Below are 23,838 nucleotides of genomic sequence, written 5' to 3'. Positions count from 1 at the left end.
CACAGTCAAAGCAGGATGTAGTGACAGCGATCTAGGCTGATTTTTAATAAGAAGCTTAAATCACTAAGGTTGAAAATGCGTGATAGAGACCTTGTTTCTAGTGACTCTCGTGCAAAGCGACCACCCCAGTCTTTGGGCACAGATGTCTCTTTTCTGTCCTCAACCGCCAGACTCTGAGTCCTTCTCTCTCTCCGCAGACCACTGCCCTCCTTCCTGAGCCCACCTGCACCTTCCTCCCACCCGCCTCCATCCTCCCAGGGCTCCCCGTGTGAACACCCCTGCTAGTCTCCCCTCACTCCTCTTTGGTACACGTCGATGCCTTTTATCACCCGCCCAGACCTTCCCATGTCCTGGAACTTCCTCCAAGCTCTCCAGCCTACCCCCAACTCACCGAACCAATGGTGTTTTGGTTTTCCTATCTGGTGTCGGTCGCTGTGCTCACCGGGTGTGTGTCAGTGACAGAGTACACGAGAGAGCCCAGCTCTCCTAGCATCCAACGATCTTTCCAGGAGTGCATTCCTTGAATCTCAAAGAGAGAAGTTGCTATTTAATGGAGCTTAAATCTGTCCCAGTGCCCCAAGTCTGTGAGGTTCTGGCATTGACATCGTTCCCTTAATAATAATAATATGGAAGAGACACTTTGGGGAGGTCCCCGAAGACTAACGCCTTTGTACAATCTCCTGCCTTGAGTGTGGGTGAAATCTTCAACTTGCTTTTAACCGGTTGGATATAACAGAAATGGCGGATGTTGCTCCCACGATTAGGTTACGTTACATAAGACTCCCCTTAGCCAACCGGCAGGAGAGAGACTCCCGTGGCTTCAAAGACTTAAGCTGCCACACGGTGAGACACGTCTGGGTGGCTCTTGGGTGTTGGTTTGAGCCAGCTGAGAAAACGAATATGGATGCCATATGGATGCTGGAGAACGTAAGTGAGGTAGTTAGGGAGCAAGTTCCAGAACCCAGGTCCTAGGTTCAAATCTTGCCCCACCATGTGCTAGCTGCATAAACCTGGACAAATCAGTCCCATGTCTCAAAGACCTCCCTTGTCTGTCGGACAGGTAATAACAGTACCCGCCTTGATTACACTGTAAGGAACAAATGCATTTTTAAAAGACACACATGTAGCAAACACTGAAGAGACGTCAGCTGCTGATACCTGCATGGACAAGAGATACGTTATAATAACCGTTTTGCATGTTGATTTGGAAAAATGCGCATGCTTCCACTGTCATAGATGATTTGATCTGACCTTGTTCATCTCATTGAGATTTAGGCTAAGTATTGTGCAAACATTATTTAAAAATGCGTCCCTGCCTCCTAGTTTATAATTTAAAAGAGATAACACTGAAGCAAATACACAGATGAAAACATAAAACAAATGTGTAAACTGTGTGCAAACATAAAACATAATTAAAGATAACATTTTTAGCGTGTGTGTTGGGTAGTATTTCTTTAACACAGAAGATGCAGGGTAGGTGTTAGTATTCGTTCAGGAATGACTTAGTGGTTCTGGCTGCAGAAGGCTGGTGGGGGAAGGTCCTAGCGGGAGGAGTCCCATCCCATGAGATCTTGGGAGGCAGCGGCGTTGATCAGTACAGCACGCAGGTCCGAGGACAGGCTGTCCCCAGGGGATGGCGGTGACAGACGTCCAGAGCGTGTCACCGAAGCTGGAAGCGAAGCGTTTGGAGTGGTGCTGTTGACCAAAGTGAAGAAAACAGAGACCGATGTCAAGTCTTGAACAAGAGTTCAGGGGCTTACTTTCTACCAGTAGAACCAGAAGCAGCAGAGTGGCCCTTGCACGTGTGGACGTCGTTCTGCGATGTCTCGTTCCGAGACGCTGGCTCACTGTTCCCTGGGTAAAGTGGAGTGTCGCGTCGGGTGGGAAGAGCCGTGGTTTCCTTTATTCTTTTCGGTACATTTTTTGGGTTGTTTTGCTGTTGCAATTAGATACGTCCTTAATCTATTGGTCTGGGATGGAACTCATTATTACTGCTAAGGTACGACACTTCCTTCCTCACCCGCGGTCCTCCCGTTTGGCTCGTGTTCTGGGAGTGAGCTGCCCGGGCTGGGTTTGCTGTATAGGCTTCCTCTTTAACCAAATGCTCGCTCCAGGTCTCCTGGGCCCTGTAAAGTTCCCAAAGTGTGTAGATGTTTGTTTACAATAGACCAAAGCCCTGAGGTGGAAGAATCTGTAGTGTTTATGGAACTTTTTCTCCTTACTCCCTAAGTCCTTCAAAGACAGCGGCAAAATATTCTGGCACTTTTCTTTATTAAAACAAATGCACATGGAGAGTGGACAGCTTTTATGCACACTGTGCATCTCTGGAATCGGAAAATGGAATGGGGCTAAAGATTTGCTTGCCCCAGTGCACCTGACCGTAACAGCTGTCCCAGGAAGAGGCCGGGAAGTTCACTCACGGGTACTTCCCGGACTTACGCGATACGGGGAAAAACACGAAAGCACAGCAGAGGGTTCTCCCGCAGCCGTGGTTCTAAACTCCACATCCTATTAAGAATTGCAAAGGATCTCCAAGTGGGGCCTCACCCCTTAGGTCAGGGTCTTTGGGTGGGGCCAGGAAGTGGCATTTTTAGGAATTCCCCAAGGATTCTACCGTGCAGTAAGGGCTAAGAGCCAGTGTTGAATATTCGTATCAAAAGGACGCCCTCCATCTCCGTACGGTTCCAGTTGTACGACGTTCCACCCCGAATTCCAGCTTTTATCCCTAAGGGACGCAGGACTGTGAAGTACATAGAGAGGACAGCTTTAAAGGAAAGGACTTCAAGTCAGAAGTGTATTCGTTTTATCAAGGAAGGGCGCCCACCTGTAGGGATACCTCTTACTCCTGATGCAGTGATATTTGACAGTCCGCGATACATTTGTGAACGGGGAAATCAAATAACAGCGATGGCTTTATTCTGTAATTAAGTGATATTGTTTTAATAGATAAGGATATTGGAAAAACAGCTTCTGGGGAAATTAATCTAATTGGGCACACAGAATGCTTCAAATCCATAGAAATAAAATACCATAGCTTATTTCTTTAATGCTTTACTATCAAATAACATGTTTCAGGTCATTGAAAATTAAGTTTTAATTTACATATACTTTTGAAAATAAAATAGCAACTTAGGTTTATGAAATAAGTAATATTTTCACCAAGATCAAGATGATAGTATATATCTAGCACCACCCAATGACTGAGTGGAAAAGCCCAACACTGTTCGTGATAGCTGGTATTTGCCACCAGCTTTTTGCACGTTGGGCACGGAGCCAGGTGCGATATACGCTTCGGCCGTGTGACGTGGTCCCGGCCGGACAAGGCGGGAAGAGCCCCGCGGGCCGTGGCTGGCTCTCTGACCTCTGCGAGCCCCGTTCCGGTCCAGGCCCAGCAGCACGAGCGTCGCCAGAGGGCTGGCTAGAAGTTCACCCACTGAACCAGAATCCCCGTCTCAACACGCCTCCCGTGACCTGTCTGCACACCGTGGGTTTCCGTGGACATTTGGGCTCTAAACCTCTTCAGGGCTTCTTTGCTGTGTTATAATAAAAATATGCAGAAACACAGCAAGTGCTTTTCTGCTTAGCACTTTGGAGTTTAAGCGATGCGGACTTCATCATCATATGTTTCAGGGACGTTTGAGGAAACTGAGGCGGATTCTTGTGCCAGGATACATGGCACGTTTAAAGTTCCAGCAAGGATCCCTGACCCTGTGCCGGGCTCACTCATTCCGGCAGACCCTTGGTGAAAGGTGTTTGTTCCCAACACGTGCACCAACAGAAGCGACCGGGTCAAGCCCAAGTCAGGGCCGGTGGATTAGAAGTCCTATCAGACAGTCGGGGTGGGCGGTCACCCCACTGGCTGTCACCGTGAAATGCCTGGGACTGCCCGCCAGTCACACACGTCGTCAATGCAGCCACTGGGTATGACGGGATTGCAAGAGAACTGTTTCTTTTCCAATGGCTACTTGCCAGGAATGTTCCATAATTTAGCATTTATTACCTCCTGAAACCCTTAATCTTTGCACTTCTTCCTCATGAACTTTTTTTTCTTCATTTTTAATGTTTATTTATTTTTGACAGAGAGATTGAGAGAGAGAGAGAGAGAGAGCATGAGCAGGGCAGGGGCAGAGAGAGAGGGACACACAGAATCGGAAGCAGGCTCCAGGCTCCGAGCTGTCAGCACAGAGCCCGACGCGGGGCTCGAACTCACGGACCGTGAGACCACGACCTGGGCCGAAGTCGGACGCTCCACCGACTGAGCCACCCAGGCGCTCCATTCCTCGTGAACTTCCATTCTTAAACTAGGCACTTCTAGGTAAACTCCGCTTCTGACTGTCCAGCCACCCACAACGCAGCCACGCCGGGCCCTGATGACTTCCACCGGTAAGCGTTGGGGGTCGTATACCTTAACCTCCTGGGCAATTTGCTGACCACCGCAGGGTAATCGTGGTTCTCAATTACTTCTGCTCCCTGCACAAGATCACTGGGCATTTAGAGGATGTTTTGTTTCCCCCTTTTCTGTTTCCCTCCATCCAGGCCTCGGGTTATTCTTAACCGTGTCTTCCGGTGTCCGAGGGCCTGTTAGGCAGCTCGACGGCTCTGAGATGTGCTTTCGATTGCCCGCCGAATCCCCCCGGTCTGCCAGCAGGGGCATAACTCCACCCCTGAAAGAGCGAAGCAGAAGAGAGTCTCCGTGGAGAAGCAGGTGTGTGCACGAGGGGGAGGGGCAGAGACCAGGGCTGGCGCATGGCGAGGGTGGGGGGTGGAGGCAAGGTTCCTGGTGTCCCGCTCTGAGCCCTCGTCCTGAGAGAGAAACAGAAACCGGGTGATAGCAGTGTGAGTCCGTCCCGTGGCAACGGCCGCTGTTGTCTCTCGACTGGCCTGAGGGAACGGGATCGCAGCCGCCCTGTCCCTGGAGCGATAGTGGCGGTGGCCCATCCAACGAGCGTGGTCATGGGGGTGTGGGGGAGGGATCAGCAGAAGGGCATGCCTCCTGTGAAGAGTGCAGGTGCACATGTACACAAGTGAACACGTGTGCACACGCACACACACACATGCATGCAGCACACACCTGCACATGTGCACACATGTGTATACACACACAAACGTGCACATGCACATATGTGCACACCCATGCACACATGGACATGCACACACAGGCGAGCATGCATGCACATACATGAACACACATGTGCCCACGAACACGCACAGTATACATGTGCACACACATGTACTCATGCATGCGCATAATGCACACGCACACACATGAATTCACACGCGCATGTGTACACGCACGTGCCCACAGTATGCACACGTGCACACATGTGCACACAGCACAAACCTGCACATGAGCACACATGTGTACTCACACACGAATGTGCACACGCACACACGTGCACACCCACACATACATGGACATGCACACAGGTGGGCATGCATGCACATACATGAACACATGTGTGCTCACGAACACTAACATGTATACATGTGCACACATGTACCATGCACACACATACATGCACACGCACACACATGAACCCACATGTGCACATGTACGCACACGTGCCCACAGTATGCACACGTAGCACACACCTGCACATGCGCACACATGTGTACACACTCAGGAACGTGCACATGCACACGTGCACACCCACACACACGGATACACACAGGTGGGCGTGCATGCACATACATGAACACACGTGTGCTCACGAACACAGTACATGAACACACAAGTATACATGTGCTCACACACATATTCATGCACACACATACATGCACACACACACATGAATTCACATGCGCACGTGTACACGCACGTGCCCACGGTACGCACACGTGCACGCGCAGTGCGCCGAGACCGTGCCCGCCCTGGCTCCCCGGCCCCCCTGGCGGAGCGCGGCAGCGGCACTAGCCGGCCACGTACGTGACCCGCGAGGCTGCACGTTCTCGCAGGCTTCACGCCCGACTGTCAGCGTCCTCCCCGCCAAGCGGGGCTGCCAGACGCGGGGTTGTTAATGAGCTGGCAGCTCAGAACGTCATTAGGGGGCCCGGCGGACGGTGGCATGGGACGGCTCAGGTGCTCCGAACAGATCGCCGCTCCCCTGCGCCGTGCGGGGGCTGGACCGCGCAGCGTTGCCTTCCCGGATTTCCCCCCAAAGTCGTATGAAAAGTAGCAGCTTAATGATAATGAATTGAATTGTTCCCATCGAAAGTGGCCTGACTGGCAGAATTCTGGAAACGGAGAGATCCCTGATGCTGGCTGAAAACACAAAAGTAATTGGATTACACAAAGAAAATAAGATAAACATTCATTAAAATTACAGTAACAGGCTGTGATTAACGAGCCAGCAGAGGAGCCTGCTGGGGCGAGAGCACTGTTTGCTCATCTGTCCTGGGGGATTTCGGGGGAAACGCATCCAGGTTTCGTAAAGGCTCTGTTTCCTGCCTTTCCTTTTTATTATCAGGTTTCAAAAGTGGTTTGACGGAGTGAGCACCTTCCAGATAGAACACATCCCTTTTTGTTTTATCATTACTGTCCAGAACCTGCGTTTCTGGACGCGTGGAGGGGTCGCTGACCGTGTCTCTGGGCAGAGACGGACCCAGCGGCACGTCCCCTCCTGGCTCGGGTGTCCTGGGTGCTCTGGGAGGGACTCAGCTTTTATCACAACTTCCACAAACCCGGGGCTCACTCAAGGGGACTCGTCAGAAGGTCCCTGAGTGACGTGAGGGCCCGGTGGGTCCTGCGTGTCCCCCGCTCTCTGGAGACCCCGGCGGGTGCCTGCCTGTCCCTCTCGGGCTTTCCCCGGACCCGGCACACGGGGAGGCATCCGGGGAGACGGGGCCTTGGCGGGCCGGCAAGAGGCACCGCGAGACGAAAACGCAGGTCTGTGCCTTTGCTTTTGCTCAGCCCCGGACGGAGGCTGTGACGCGAGAGCTGGCCGTCCTGGGGCACGGCGGCTGGCTGCTCTCGGAAGGGCAGGGGTGATGGGTGCAGCTCCAGACACGGTCCCTCCCGCCCTGCCCCGCTGGGCCCGGGCCTCGCAGGGATGGCGGCCGCCGTCCCAGTGGAGCCACGCAGGTCCCCGTGGGGCTTGGCCCGCCGGAGGCCCGGGCTCCCGAGACACGGTGCACCCAGAACGGGCAGGGCAGCGGGCTCTGCAGAGTGAGAGCGGAACCCGGGCCGGGCCGGCCGACCCCTCCCCGTCCCTTGACCTCGAGCACGGCGGCAGCTCTGATTCAGAGCCTCAGTGTGTGGATCTGAGCGATGGTCCTGGCAGCACGGCCCTCCCGGGGGCCTTAGTGGCACGAGTGGCACACGTGGGGTGTCGGGACACGGCAGAGCCCCCGCGATGGGGGTCACTTTCCCCGCGGGATGTGCGACATCCATGGTGAGGGAGACAGCACGAGCCCCGGTGGCCACAAGACACGCCTTTCCACCGGGGCCCTCGGAGCCGAGTGCGAGCCGTGTGGCTGCCTGGGGACTGAGACTGTGCGCAGGAACGCCCCAGGCTGTCTGTCCGGTGGCCGCTCCCTCCCCGTTGGTTTCCTGGTTCTGGGCAGCGTCGCCCGGCCTCTTGGCCTCTCCCGGGACGTCGTGGGGTCAGAGGCCCTGACCCGGCCTGGGGCGGTGCGCCTGCCCTCGGGCCTCGCTCGCACTCTGAGCCCCGCTAGCCTGCCACGCTGGCCCCACCTCTGCCCCCAGAGTGGGCGCTGGGACCGAGGGCCTCTCCTGGGGACCGCCTGCCCACACCGCCTTCCCGCTGGCCCACCGCCCAGCGCGGCTGGCAGATCTCCTCCCGGCCCTGTCCGTCCTTCCCACTGGACACGTCCTGCGGCTGGCCTTCTGGGAGGCGGGAGTGGGTGGCCTGCTGTCCGTGGTGGGACTGGGATGGGGACAGGACAGCGGGTAAGAGCCGGGACTGGCCGGCTCAGGCCCCGTCAGCCACTGGCGTCTTTCCCGGCCCTCACAGGCTCACCCAGGCGGCCCTGCTCTCCCTGCAGATACAGGTTCTGAGCCCACGACCTTCAGGTGTCCTCCCGTCGCCTGGGGGCCACGTTCCTGTCTCCCCTCCTCCCTGCACCCCATCCAATCCAAACCAGGTCCCGAGGTGACACCTGTGAATCATTTCCCCTGTCCCCTGCCCCACCCTCCCGCTCCGGGCTGTGGCGGCAGCTTCGTCACAGGCCCCTCCTCCAGGCTGCCCTCCTGGACTGACTCTAGATGCCACAGGTGACACTGTCCCACACCCTGTGCTCTGTGTCCCGAGGGATATGGTCTCATTAGCCTCCGCCGTCTGGGTGAAGCTCCAACCTTCGCGTCCCCGCAAAATCCCCGATCTGTCGCTGAGATTCTTTTGAGGTTCGCTGTGAGCCCCTTTCCGCTTCGCGCCTCGGGCATCGGCGCCTGAACGTTCGTGTTTTCCACGCACCCCCCTGGTCCCGCCTGTGGGGGCCGCGTCCTCTGTCATGACCTTATCACGTCTCGCCACGATCGTCTGTGTACGTCCTGCAGACTGGGCCCTTGAAAGAGTTGCCTTCTCGCGGCCCGTGGCGAGCGAGTGGCGAGCGAGCACCAGCACGGACGACGTGCCGTCCAAAAGTGGAGGAAGGAACCGTGGCGAGCTTGGCCTACGTACGTCAGGTGGGCTCAGTGTCTGACCGCTCTGCCTTCCAAGATCCGGCCCAGGTTTCAAACAACTTAGCTGGGCGAGCGCCAGCGGACGTGGATGGAGTAGGGACAGGCGCAGCCGGGAGGGGGAGCAGGGTGACCGCTGGCAGAGCGCCCGGGGGGCTGACCACTGGCGGGTGCTGGACACTGTCCAGTGACCCTGGGGAGAAGGGCCCCGTGTCACACTGCCCACCGCTCACTGGAGGTGTGCAAATGGCTCCTTCCGGCAAGAACAAGTTCAACCCGTGCCCCCTGGCTCACACCCCAAAGCAAAGAGGAGACCCCTCGGGATACAGGTCCCTGCTGCCCCGTCTGGAGGCTCCCTTCCCCAGCCTCCTGCCTCAGGGGCTCATGCAGTCCGCCTGTGGGCTTGGTCTCCCTACCAGGACCCTCACCCACTGCTTCCTTCTCACTGTTGGGGGACACAGACCCCACTTGGTGTCACCCCGGTCCTCAATCCAGCCCCCAACAGGCCACGCCTGGTGCCACAGGGACGTATCCCCACACTGAGCTCGTGATGGGAGCACAATGGGGGCCCAGAGCTCTGTGGGGACGAGCCGAGTGCCTGGAACTGGGGGGCCCAGACCCTGCACACAGGGCTCCCGGCTACCTCACTTCAGCAGCAATTGTTCTGTCCCAAGGGCCTCTGTGTCCACCACGTGTCCCCCAATCCAGGGATTGGAGGAGGGCTGGGACCGGCCAGTGCAAAGTCCCACACTTGACTGTGTATTTTCTTTCAAGCTGCAGGCAGAATGCAGCTTCCTGTTTCTGGGCACACAGATGACATGCTGTCCAGATCCTGGCTTCACCACGGCCAACGTCTTGTAGGTGTCTCCCCATCTCCCCCCCACGCTGCACCCGAGAAAGCAGGGATGGTCTGTAGGACTTCAGGTGGGGTAAGCACTGGAATGTGTTTCTCAAACAAAATCCTCTGCTAATCTGTTGAGGGGCCCAAGGGCTTGACCAGACAAGCTCCCTCTGGTGGGTTTGTTCATGTCCATGAACCGAGTCATCCATCGGTGTCCGTGAACTGAGTCATCCCTCAGTGTCCACGAACCGAGTCATCCCTTGGTGTCCATGAACATACTCATCCATCGGTGTCTGTGAACTGAGTCATCCATTGGTGTCCACAAACTGAGTCATCCATCGGTGTCCATGAACTGAGTCATCCCTAGGTGTCCATGAACCAAGTCATCCATTGGTGTCCATAAACTGAGTCATCCATCGGTATCCATGAACGTACTCATCCCTCGGTGTCCGTGAACTGAGTCATCCCTCGGTGTCCATGAACCGAGTCATCCGTCAGTGTCCACGAACCGAGTCATCCGTTGGTGTCTATGAACCGAGTCATCCATTGGTGTCCATGAACGTACTCATCCCTCGGTGTCCATGAACTGAGTCATCCCTCGGTGTCTGTGAACTGAGTCATCCCTCGGTGTCCATGAACCGAGTCATCCATTGGTGTCCACGAACCGAGTCATCCCTTGGTGTCCATGAACATACTCATCCATCGGTGTCCATGAACTGAGTCATCCCTTGGTGTCCGTGAACCGAGTCATCCATCGGTGTCCACGAACCGAGTCATCCGTTGGTGTCCACGAACTGAGTCATCCATCGGTGTCCACGAACTGAGTCATCCCTCGGTGTCCATGAACCAAGTCATCCCTTGGTGTCCATAAACCGAGTCATCCATCGGTGTCCATGAACGTACTCATCCCTCGGTGTCCGTGAACTGAGTCATCCCTCGGTGTCCATGAACCGAGTCATCCGTCAGTGTCCACGAACCGAGTCATCCGTTGGTGTCTATGAACCGAGTCATCCATTGGTGTCCATGAACGTACTCATCCCTCGGTGTCCATGAACTGAGTCATCCCTCGGTGTCTGTGAACTGAGTCATCCCTCGGTGTCCATGAACCGAGTCATCCATTGGTGTCCACGAACCGAGTCATCCCTTGGTGTCCATGAACATACTCATCCATCGGTGTCCATGAACTGAGTCATCCCTTGGTGTCCGTGAACCGAGTCATCCATCGGTGTCCACGAACCGAGTCATCCGTTGGTGTCCACGAACTGAGTCATCCATCGGTGTCCGCGAACTGAGTCATCCCTCGGTGTCCATGAACCAAGTCATCCCTTGGTGTCCATAAACCGAGTCATCCATCGGTGTCCATGAACGTACTCATCCCTCAGTGTCTGTGAACTGAGTCATCCCTCGGTGTCCATGAACCGAGTCATCCGTCAGTGTCCACGAACCGAGTCATCCGTTGGTGTCCATGAACTGAGTCGTCCGTTGGTATCCACGAACTGAGTCATCCATCGGTGTCCGCGAACTGAGTCATCCCTCGGTGTCCATGAACCAAGTCATCCCTTGGTGTCCATAAACCGAGTCATCCCTCGGTGTCCATGAACCAAGTCATCCCTTGGTGTCCATGAACCGAGTCATCCGTCGGTGTCCACGAACCGAGTCATCCGTTGGTGTCCATGAACCGAACCGAGTCATCCATTGGTGTCCATGAACGTACTCATCCCTCGGTGTCCATGAACTGAGTCATCCCTCGGTGTCCACACGAGCAAGGCAGAGGCAGCACACACCGGGGAAGCTGCAGGACCCAGCGCTGTGCGTGGCAAATGTCACTCCGAGCATTGCTTGCCCACGTCACCAAAACAAACATCTCACGTTCACCACCCCCCATTTGTAATGCATAAGGGGTGCCTGGCAGTGGTGTAAGAACGCGGGAGGCTACGTGAGCAGCAGGGAGACCGGGCCGGGGAACCTCAGAGGGGTCCTGCCGTTCCAGGAGCATGGAGTGCACCCGCCGTCCAAGGCGGTGACAGACAATGTCTCCTCCCGACGGCAACAGCCCGTTAACCAACCGCACACAGTGTCTCCTTTGTGTGTGTGGTTCTCTGACCAAGGGCTGTGTCCACATTTTCACTTTTGTCTGTGGTTGTTGTGTGCGGTCCCAACTGCCACTGACGGGAAGCTGAGCTGCACTGCTGTCCCCACGGCGGCGTGCCTAGTGACCCCTCTGCGGTCCGACAGCAGGAGAGGATATCCCAAGCTGCACGGGAAAATACAGACAGCAAACAATTTGAGTGGTTTCACGGAATTCTAAAGGAAACTGTGCCGCCCGCCCCGTCTGCGTTATTTCTGTAGCCAATCACATGGGACCCTGGGCTCCAAACTCACTGATCGTAGATCTGAACCGTGCCTTGTCTATGCATAGTTTGCTTCCATTATACTCAGTCTCAGCCCGCGATTCACACATCAACCGCCAAGACTCATGTCTCACCGCCTGCCCACCGTTCCAAGGTTGGACGGTGCCAAGTGCTCCTTCCAGGCTCGAGGGGCAGGTCCCCTGCACCACCATCAGCTCCTGGCCTCCCCTCTCCGTGACCGCGCTGATGGTCAGCAGGCAGACGCCCTCCGCCCCTGGGACGGACCATGACAGGACTCCGGGGGAACCACCGTGGGATGTTCAACTATTTTCCTGCAAGAACAGGTCCCTGGAAGGACAGCAGACAGAGGCCACTAGGCTAGAGACGGCACAGGACTCAGGACCCCGGTCATGTCCTGACGGGGCCGGGGGTGGTGCCCCAACTAGAGCTGTCGGCATAACACAGTCTTCGATTTTCGGGGACTCACCTGTCACTTGCCGTGTGCGGGCTCTGTGCTGGCTTCACCACCTGCTTGGGGCTGTGAGGTCCCCAGAGGGCCCTTCAAAGCGGACACTTAGCTTGGCTGTTGCACCCGTGGGCACAGCGTGCTTAATGCCATTCAATGCCACCATTGTCTGTCGGGACAGGGTGAAGCAGCACTTCGCTCTGAACGGATCTCTTAAAAGAAAACGAAGGCAGGCTGTAACTCCCAGAATAAACGGTGTGTGCCGGGGTGGACCCACCTGCGACAGCCACGTGGATGCCCGGGCGCCTGGCCGGGAGCTCCTGCTCACTTGGCTCCGAACCCCAGGCTTGCAGTTAAGGGGGCTTTTGCTGGTCCCCCCCAGAGACGTGCACCTGTTGTCGCCCGGCCCAAGAGGGGACCCCGGCACGGCGGTTCAGTGCGTGTTTTCACTCAGCAGGACAGCGCCGGCACCTGTGGGTCTGGGGTTGGGGGGCCCCGACTGCGGCCCCAGCCTGGGGGCAGGGAGAGCCACGCAGGGTAGCCTTCACGGTGAGAAGGACACGTGACTGCAGGTGCGTGTTCTTGGCCTTTCCCCGAATATGGTGGTCAAGTGGCTGTGGGGTTTGAGGCTGGAGAACACGGGCCAAGGCCCCTTCCTCTGCTGCTTCTCCTGCTCTCACCTTGGCTCAGGTGCTGCCCTGGCTGTGAGGGGAGGGGTCCCGGGCACCCCCATCTCTGTTTGTCTCAGCGCAGGGGTGCAGACGGGCCGGAAGCCCTCATGCACGCCTGCAGGGCTGGATTCCCAAGATGGAGGGCAGGCTCCTCGATTCGCTCTTCTGCCCTGGTTGAAGGGGCCGCGAGCTAAAATCAGCCGGCCACCTGTTCACCCCAAAACGAAGAACCAGGATTCCAGGAACTAACAGCTCCTCCCTCGGCCCCCAGGGGCACCTTCCTGTCCAGGTGAGGCCGCTGGGGAAGCCCCACATGCCACATGGCACCAAAACCAGGGCCGTGCCCACTGGCCCAGCCAGCAGCCAGAGCTGGTGGGCCAGGCCTGACTCGGGCAGGTGGGGCTCTTGCCTGGCCTTGGTTCTCAGGAGCCCTGGGGGGAGGGGCCTGGAAATACCTGCAGAGACCGGGGCCTGGCGTGCTGGAGAGCGGACGAGCTTGGGCCCCCCAGGGGTGACAACGTGGGGCCGGGGAGAGAGAGGCTGATAGCCACTGAGGAGCTAGACGCTGGCTTCTGTCCCTTTGGGGCACACAGGGTGATGGGGGGATCCGAGTGATGGGGGCTCGTCACTCCCCAGGTGTTGTTGGGGCAGTTGCAAGAGTCTGGAGCAGAGGGAGCTGAATGGGCAGGACGGTGTTGGCCCACGAGGGCCCAGAAGGGCCTGGAACCTCAGCAGACCCTCACGTGGCCTGGAGGTGGAGACGCGTCTACCTGGGTTTCTGCATCCTGGGCTGGGCCGCTGGTCCAGGTACTCGGGCCCTCGTGATTCTAGCACAACCACGCGCCCCGTGTCATTGTCGTGCCCTCACGGGGGCCACAGCACACACGCCCGCCCCACCCCGGCCGCACAGGCAGATTCACCCTGAAGCTGACGGGGTGTGGGTGCTTCCCTTGCAATGAGTCCTTCACGAGGGACTGATATAGTCTGGCGGCTGTGATTCTGTATTTTTTTTGTAGTGGGGCCTCCCAAGTTGTGTGAGGTTAGAGCTTAAAAACCTGGGTCTCATGAACTCAAACCAGATCATACACTGAAATAGAAGTAATCGTAAATACTCATAGACTTAGCTCTGAGGAGAAAATCTGGGCGACCTTGGATGTGATGTGACTTTTAGACGTTAACACCAAAGGCGCTATCCACGAAGGAGGCGATTGCTCAGCTAAAGTTCTGTAAAGTTAAAAACTTCTGTGCAAGACACTGTTCGGACACGAAACGATTTGCAAAACATACTAGTATCCGAAGCATGCAAAGAACACTGAAAGCTCAATAATATGAAATTATTGCAAAGTGGGAAACTGGCGGAACGTCGAGCACGACGCCAGAGAAGAATCAGCACGTGACAGGTGGAGAATCAGCACGTGACAGGTGCTCCCCGTTGTGCGTCGGGAGGGGCTTACCAGCCAGAGCAGCTGCCAGACACCAGCACGCACGTATCCCGGAACGCGTGCCCCGCCCGGCTGGCGAGGACGGGGCGCAGCGGGAGCCCTCGGGCATCGCGACATGGCGGGGATGCGATGCGGCGGCAGCTGGCTTCCTTCACAACTGAGCTCGCTCTCACCACGCGAGCCCGCAGGTAACTCTGGGGATTCACCCACGTGAGCTGAAAATTCTCGTCCACACAAAAACCTTTATTCACAGCCAACACCACCTGGGAGCGGCCAAGGTGCCCTTCGGTAGGAGAATGGACACAGAGGGTGCGGGACACCCAGACAATGGAATAGTATTCTGCACTAAAAAAAAAAAAAAACCCAGCTGTCAACCCGTGAAAAGACAGAGAGAACTCTTCAGTGCGTATTACTCCGAGAGAAGCCAGTCTGAAAAGGCCACACACGGTGTGGTTCCAACACTATGACATTCTGGAAATGGCAAAACCATGGAGACCGTGAAAAGGTCAGCGGTTGCCAGGGGCTGGGGGTGGCAGGTGACCAGGTGACCCACGGGGGGCTTTTAGTGCGGTGACACTGTCCTGTAAGCCACGACAATGGTGGACACGTGTCATGATGCACTTGTCCAAGCCCAGAGAGTATCCCACACCCAGAGGGACCCTAGGAGGACCGTGCATCTCAGCTAATAAGCAGTGACCATCAGCATGGGCCCACCCGTCACAACAAATGTATCATACCAACGCGAGACATTTGTGATACAGGGGTCTGGCCATTTTCCATTCTTCCCACGCAATTTTCCGTACACTTAAAAGTAATGATAAAAGTGACATCTCACGCACACAGCAGTCGGGTCCACCTCTGTTCGGGAGGGAGGGCAGGGTGCAAACGTCCACGTGTGCCTCACGGTCCCTCGGTCGAGATGTGGGGCTGTGTGTCCTCGCCGTCCTGCCCGGGGCCGCTGTCCTGGAGGCAGAGAGGAGCTGTGTGGTCCCAAGCTAGGTCTCCCAAGGCCGGGTGGCTTCCCCATCCCCTTCGTGCCCCCTGAGATCGCTTCGTGAGGAGCCCAGCCTGGCCCGGTGGACGGGGGGCTCGGACAGCAGACTGATGTTCTCTCGGCTCTGAAGGCTGGAGGCCTGAGATCCGGGGCCGGCAGGATGGTTTCTGGTGAGGCTTCTCCTCCTGGCTGGTAGACAGCCACCTTCTCCCCGGGTCCTTGCATGGCCCCTTCCCCGTACATGCAGCGAAAGAGAGCTTTGCTGCTTCTTCCTCTGTTTGTAAGGACACCGGTCCTGTAGGATCAGGGCTCCCTTTTTATGAACTCACTTGACATCATTACCTCCTTTATAGCTGCCTCTCCAAACACCATCACACTGGGGGTTAGACTTGGGCGGGGGGGGGAGGGGGGACACAGTTCAGTCCACAGCAGCCCCCTAGAGTGCCCCCCCCAGCCTCCCAGCCTTCCCAGTGGAGGTCACATGAGGTCTCGGCGAGACATAGGAGACAGAAGGACTGACAATCAGCCCCCGTGACCCCCGGCCCCGGAGCAGTAGTGAAACATTTGCTGCGTCTAGCCTCTGGTTCGAGACAACCTGTGGTGTGGCCAGTAGGTAAGGGACGCAGATTTCTGTAGGTGGTGCTTTTCAGGAGCAGAGCTTCCGACGGCCCGTCTCTGGCCGGGGGACATGTGCACAGAAGCACTGCTTTCTTCGGGCCCAATTCCAACTCATCTCGGCGCTGCCCGCCCAGCGACCGTGTCGATGGGGGCCGGGCCCCGGGCCCGACAAGACGCACCAGGGCAGCGTGCCTGCCGCTAGCACGGGGTGAGCTTCTCCAGCGCCCTGGAGTCAGACCGTACCCCGTCTTGAAACGGGCACCATGGGTATACGGCCGATAGTCCGCGACCAGCTTCATCCCCGAACCCGTCCAGTCTGCTTACCAGACGTCACGGAGTCAGTGAGGTCACCCCAGCAGGGGAACCCTCCCGCCTCTTCAAGCCTTCTCAGAGCTCAGGTGTCTCCTGAAGGTCTGGGCAGCCACGTCTAGGATGTGCAGGGACTCGCTGGCCACACGACGTATCTTCTCCCTGCCCTCTTGGCCCGTGTGGGTGTGAGCTGCGCGGTGGCCCCCCGCCCCGAGTCACCGGGCCTGAGCCCCCCACGGCAAATGGGGTGGGGTGTGCGGTATCCCCTCATCCCCCCAACCTACAGACGCAGGGAAGCAGAGGACGGGCTTGGGGTCCACATCGGACTCCCTCCCCAGCCCGGGATCTCTCCCACGATGCTGTGGTAGCCCATGAAAACAGTTGGCATGTTTCCGCAGGAAAAATGAAACTCCTTTCTTTACGGACAAGCCTTCAGGGTCTGTTACGAGCCCACAGGGGTCACCCTGTGAAATGAGCTGACCCTGAAAGCATCTGATGACACCCAAGCAGCCTCCGTACTGGAACCCAAGCTTTGGGCACGTCTCCCGAGAGGTTCGTCGGGCGATAAATTACCCCTGGAAAGATGACACACGACTTCCAACAATAAAGGGGGTCCGACCTTGGCTTCAATGCTACATTAACATTGCCTTGTGGCCTTCCCGACCCGAGGTCAAAATCGGATGTCGCTCTGAAGTCAGGACCCATGATCACGGACCCCGGGCAGCATCCTGTGCTCTCGGAGACACGGGGTAGAAAGCCGGCGTCAGATGGGCCCAGGCTGATGGGTGGCCTGTGTGCTGCGTGCCGTCGGCCGGGCGGGCTGCCTCCTCTTGGCCTTAAACGGGGAAGGGGGGGACCCACCTCCCAGGTTTCCGCGAAGACTGCCACAGCCACTGCCCTTTTCAGCACGTCGTTGCTGCCCAGTGAATACAAGCTGGTGGTCGCGGGCCCCGGGGTGAGGGGCTGCGGAGGGTCCAGGGTTGAGCCCGACGTCCCGCACAAGGCGGGAGCCGCCTTCGCTGCCAGCCGGGCGCTCGGCGTCTCCTGCACGAGCAGGTGTCGCGGTCCGAGCGGCTCCACGGACGCCGCGGTGGATGGACGCCTGCGGCTCTGTGGCCAGGTGTCTGCGCCCCGTCTGAAGGTCACCTGCTCTCCGCCCTGCCGCTCTCCCAGGTGTTGCTGGGGCTGTAACATCTGGCCGCAAGGTGCGCGTGGCGCCCGGTCATCCATTGTGCTGCCGGCTGCCGGAGGGGCCGTCACGAGAGGACATTTGCTGGACGGGGTGGGGCACGAGGGGGGCGGTGCTGAGCAATCACCAGCAGCCCCTGAGCTGACAGACGGCTCAGGCGGCGAGGCGAGGCGGTCGCGGTGCCGTGCGGCACGTGCCAAGGACGTGGCCCTGCCCTCCTTTGTGCTCCTTTTCCTCTCCGAAGCCTCGTCCCCGGAGCACCGCGCCGTTCCCGGCCCTCGCACGCCCGGCCCCTGTGGCAGGTGCCCAGAGCGCACGGCCGGGCGGATGGACCGAGGCCAGCAGCATCTGCCGCTCACAGCGGGTCGCGTGCTCGCCCCCATTACTCTCCCCTCCCTGCCTGCTCACCGCAGCGCCCCTGTCACGTGTGTGCCAGGCCCAGCAGCGGCGACACAGCGTGGGGCCGCGGCTGCTCCGCTCACAAACAGAGGGCGGTGCACACAGCCCGCGGGTCCACCGGGCCCGCCGGCGGCCTCCGTCTGTCTGTCTGTCGCTTCCCGCCGCCGACCTCGCCACGTGCCGCGGTGCCCCGTGTCCCCTGTAACATCTGCTTTGTCTGCACATCCATCACCGAATCCGTTTGGCCGATAAAGTCACCGTCCCCATCAGTCTACAGCCGTCCCGACGCTTACGATTAAAAACCTTCCCTTCTGTGTGGGCGTTTTCTTTGGGGAGATTTTTTGAAAACTGGATGCTTAGTCTGCTCTGTTGGACACGATACTCCATCAACCCTTAATTGCTTATCATGTCCTCGGCTCCCACACCTTGTATTTTCTGGGTCTCTGTGCTCCTCAGTCTGAGGGTCAATCTGATTTTAATTAGCGCGGCCTCCGCCGGCACCCTGCGCCTTCCTCTCGGCTTGGAGAGCAGGGGGACCCCGTGCTTGTCGTCTTGGTGGGAATGACCTTATACCTGGAGACCCCGGTGGAGGACCGAGGGCCTCTGGGGCGGGTGTCCCGGCAACTCCTCGTCGGAGCTCAGACTTGCAGACCGAATGCTTTTCTGGACAAGAACGGCCTAATGACGATTATCCGAACGTTTCCCTCCCAACTTCTCAGAGTGAAGTAACTTCGGAGACACTTCCCTTTTGGGAAGGGAAATCTTCCGAAACGTGAATTACACCTGCCCTGGGTCCACGTCTTGCCCTGCCCAGAAGCCGCGGCCCCTCCGGCATCTCGTGCAGACTCGGGAGGCGGGAAGGGGAGCCCGCGGGGGGAGGCCACAACCGCTTCCAGTGCCCGCCAGCTCCCGGCCCAGGCCGGCGGCGGCCTCACGGCTCCCTCCGCACCCTCCAGCGGGGCTAGGACACCCCGCTGGTGCAGCGAACGGTATCTGTCATCCTCTGCACCCCCGGGTGCCGCCAGGACAGCAGGGACACTCCTTTCGGGGACACTGCTCGGAACGTGGCCCCTAGGGGGATGGCCAGGTGGTTTCTGAGCACCCGTGCTCCTGTCTGGTGGACAAGGGCTCCCGGCCCTGCAGCCGCGGGGTGCTGAGACGGGAGAAGGCAGAGGCCCGTCCTGCACGCTCAGTGGCTGCAGCAAAATGTGTCCAGTCCAGCATCTTCCTTGGGGCCCGTGTGATGTGTGGGAGCTTTCCAGATCTGTGCTTCCTTGTTTTACCCCCCAGGAAAACTGAGGTTCCTGGATCAAAAGAAGACTGGATATTTACTCACAAGAAACCTGTGGGGCCGAGTTCCTCCGCCCCAGCCCCTGGAGACACAGTGAAGGCGGGCGTCACCTGCAGAAGAACCCTTGGTGACGGCGCTCGGAGCTTCCGTGGGAGCTGTCGCACAGCGCCTGTCTGCGGACGGGGCGGGACCCGTCGCTGTCCTGGCAGACGAGTCCTCTCCGGACGTCCGGGCTCCTGATGCCCAGGGTGCACGAGAGCGCGCAGGGAGCGATGAGCCCCCGAGCGCCGGGTGTCTCGCCCTCTGACTTCCCAAGGGTGTCCGCCACCCGCCATCTTGTAACCCAGCCCGCCAGGAATCTATTCCGGAACTCCGGCCGTTGCACACATGACAATGTATCTTTTCCCGACAACGTGTCCGTGTTGCAAAGAGCCCACCTTTACCTGGCGAAGGGGAGGCACGCGGATCTTTCCCTGCTCATTCCCAGAACAAGGTAGTGCCCGGCCACGGCCACGGCCACGGAGCTGGCCCTCCTGGTGCACACCTCGGGCTTCCGTACTAATTGCCCAAAGACCCGCCAGAGACCAGGCCGTCGTCAGGAGTCACCATTACCGTCCTGTTGTCATGTCTTCTGGACTGTGGCTTCCACACAAAGACACGCTCACCCGTGGCCGGCACGCCTCGGCCTGGCCGCTGCAGTCACAGCAGACACAGACCTGACCCACGTGAACTTGGCCAGCAGGCAGCCCGATCGGCCCTGAAGAGTGAGTCACCCTGTGCCGCGCTCCAGGGCTGTGCCACCTTGGACGAGCCACTGTCCTCTCCTGGCCTCCACCTGCTTCTACCTACAGGACGAGGAGGAAGGTCCCGAAGACGTAACCCTGCCAGTGGCTTTGCAAAGAGAGGGTTTAAGTGGCCATTAGCACGAATCGCACTCCTGAAACCAATACGACACTGTATGCTAACTAAGGCTAAATAAAAAGAAAAAATGGCCACTAGTGATAGATTCGTGAGAGTCAGACGGTGACCAGTGTCTACTGAGCCACAACTGGTATCTTAGTGGAGGGAAATGTGAACGCAGAGTAAACATTCACATGGCGGAGGCAGGAGCTGGGCTCTTGGAGTCTGTCCTCCCGTCCTAAGAAGCCCTGCCGAACTCCGAAGCCGGGCTCCCAGAAGCCTCGCTCCTCCGACGAGACCTAAGTGAGGAATCCCGAGATGTCCCCTTCTCCTTCTGGCCGTGTCCCACCCTGTGTGGCTTTGCTTCTCCAGGAAGCAGTTGTTCTGGCTGAATTTGATGCCAAACTCTGCACGTGCAGCCCCAGCCTATCTCTCGTCGGTTCAGTCCGCCTCGTGGGGTATCTGCCCCCTGCCAGGTGCCTGTGCCAGGAGAACCGCCCAGAAGCCACCCTGCCAGGAGGCCTTCTGCAGGGGCCTGTTGGGAAATAAGCCCGGGTCTTCTCTCACAAAGGTCCACTATGACCGTCAGCGTCTGGGACCCAAATACGCCCTCATGCTTAGTCACTGTCCACATCCACGTCCTCACGGGCCCCTGCAGCTGGCCCCACGAGCCACACTCCCATGCTCCAAAAGCGCAAAGGCTCATTTAACTCGTTCTCGGTGACTTCCCAACCTCCTGCCGAGATGCCCTGCAGCATCTGGGCCAACGGCAGGCGTCCCGGCTGGGTTCACACTCTGCCGGCACCGCTCCACGTCCCCTCCGTGGTGTCCCGACCCGTGGTCTCGCACCCGCTGTCCCTCACGGGCCTCCTCACCCGCAAGCGTGGGGCTCCTGCTCCCCCGGGCACCCGCCAGCTGCCAAGTGGGTCCCGACACGCTTGCCCGGGGCAAACGCACGCGGGGTCTGCCGCTCCCGCGCTCTGCACCCTGCGGACGCCTCGGCCACGTTGGCTGCCCTCGCCGCCGACCTCTCCTGTTTCTGTTTCACACCATTGACCTAGATCGGGGGCTCCCATCTGTGGTCCTGTGACCCCTTGACTTCCATACACTTTCTGAAACTCAGTATTTTCCCTGGCGGCCTGGATGGAGTCACAGGTGGAGGCTTGGTCACGTGCGGGGCGTGGACGTCTTCAGGCACCTGTTCCACGTTGTGGCTGTGACGTTACAGGCGGTCGGGGGCTCATAGTCTCTCAGCTGGCTGCACCTAAGCCATCCTCGATGGAGGGCACCAACACACTGCTAGGAAGAGAAGGGATTCTAACTCAATGCTTTGAGACCGTAAGTACAGCTACCTTCCAGAAGAGCCATGACGTCGTTCCCAGGACCCCTTTGCCAACGCTCCCCCCAGCTCGGGGCCCTCAGGCGTTCCCTTCTCTGGTCCTCGCCTGCAACGAGGTGGGGATGGGGGGTCAGCAAGCCTTCCAGAATCTCTCAAACACCCACCAGATACAGCACGGATGGACGTACAGGGCACGTTCGCAGCGAAGCAAGTCGGGTAGAGAAAAGCCGATACGTGTGATCTCACTCCTGTGTGGACTGTGGTTGCCAGAAGGGGGAGGGGGAGGGGGATGAGTGAACGCGGTCAAGGGCGTTCAGGGCCACAAACTCTGTGGCTACAAAACAACCAGGTCACGAGGACGAAAAGCGCAGCATAAGGGGCATAGTCAGTGACACTGCAGTGACTCTGTGTGGTGCTGGATGGGACTAGACTCCCCATGGTGATCACTTCCCAAAGGCTCTAAGCGTGGAATCGCAAGGCTGTGCACCCGAAACTAATCTAATATTGCGGTGAACTAGACATCAGTTACGACGAATTCACCAAACGCGTATGGCGAAGATCCCGTGAGCCGGGTCTGTGCCCGGCTCTCAGGGACGCCCTCAGGTGCTCCTGCCCTGACGGTGTGGGCCGCAGTGCTGGCAAAGTTAGGAGACAAAGAGGAACGCACACGGATTCGCCTAATGGCTTCAACTCGCTACCTTCAACTCGGAGATAGAGGCGCTTTGAGACTAAAACCCTCCGAGTCTGCACGGGCCTTGGCTTCCCAGTGCTTGTGATTGGCTTTTCCCATGAGCTTTGGGTCATAAGTGCACATTTACCAAGAAATATTTTTTTCACATTGATGTCAGCTCAGCATCGGGGGTATGTGGACACTCAGACATGTGCGTTCAGAATTTGCCCAAGATACGAGTGTGCTGTTCTGACCCAGCCCTTTTTCTGGGAGAAACGTCTGTACCCACAGGCACCGACTCTTGAAGAGGCTGGGAGAACCCTGTCGTCAGTGTGTCCTGTGTATTTTAGGACGTGAGTTTTACATTTGAGAAATGGCTCAATTATACAATCTGCCAGACTCATCTGTTCAAACGGTGCCTGGATTTTGGCTCATAGCCTGTGAACATTTTGGCTGGGCTGGGCTACATCCGGGTTCTCTTTGCCATCAGGCAGCCGCTCGTCCATGTAAGACACGTCCGTGTAAGACACGGAAGCGAGACTCTGACGGCCCCAAGTGCCCCAACGTTCACAGAGGCTCTGCTCTCCGACGTGCTGTTTTAATGCACATTCTACTTTACTGAGTTCCTTCAGACCGGGGATCGCGTCTTGCTTCCTGGTGCAGCCACAGAAGTACCAAGCACGGTTCCTGGCCTGCAGGTGAGGAAGTAAAGGTATCAGGTGAGGTGCAAAACAGGTGTATATCAACACGTGATAGAAGCGGTTGAATTACTGACTTTTAAAATGATACTCGATGGGGGTTCCCCGGGGGGCTCAGTCGGTTAAGCGTCCGACTTCGGCTCAGGTCACGATCGCGCAGCTCTTGAGTTCGAGGCCCGCGTTGGGCTCTGTGCTGACAGCTGGGAGCCTGGAGCCTGCTTCGGATTCTGTGTCGTCCTCTCTCTCTGCCCCTCCCCTGCTCGTGCTTTGTCTCTCTTTCTCAAAACTAAGTAAACATTAAAAAAATTAAAAACAAAACAAAACAAAATGAATACTCTGAATACAGCAGAGCGGCAATACTCAGTCTAATGAAGTGTTAGGCCTCATAAGGAATTAGATAGTTAGGAATGGTCTGAACATATGTGAATGTCCACTGTCTGTGCATTTTAACACGTGTACACAGACATACGTACGTGAATATACAGGCTCTGATGTTAATCGGAGATAATCTAGAATGCTGGCTCACATTCGACCTGCAAAAAACTGATTTCTAGGCTGTTTTGAGATTTTCTGCCCCTTGTCTCTGAACGTAGCTGGAACGTGAGGGCAGATTTGGCGATGGTGACGATGGTGAGGGACCGCCGCCTCCCTCGTGTCCACACAACACGCCTACCGCATGGGTATCAGCTGCACGGTGTATGGTTTAGACGGGGTCTGACCCAGGTCGGAAGGTGAACTGCATGGCCTGGTTTGGGCTGTTTTGTTTGCTTTACAGGCTGCTGTATCACAGGACACAAACGGCCCCGAGAACCCCGAGAGGCGACGGGAGGTTCTGCCTGGAACTGTCCTGGGTTGAAGCCCACGCTAACAGTTCGTGGCGGGTCACTGTGTCCTCTGCGGCCTGCTCTGGGGGCCTGCTCGCGTGTTCTGGCTGTGTCCCCGGCTGCGTCCAGCCCCACAGACGGGGTGGGGTGTCTGCCCACAGAAGTTGGAGACCCCGTGAGGCTGTCGGTCGCCGGTCA

The sequence above is a fragment of the Panthera leo genome, chromosome A1 (assembly GCF_018350215.1).
Source record: "Panthera leo isolate Ple1 chromosome A1, P.leo_Ple1_pat1.1, whole genome shotgun sequence".
NCBI lineage: Eukaryota > Metazoa > Chordata > Mammalia > Carnivora > Felidae > Panthera > Panthera leo.
This window is presented reverse-complemented; position numbering follows the sequence as displayed.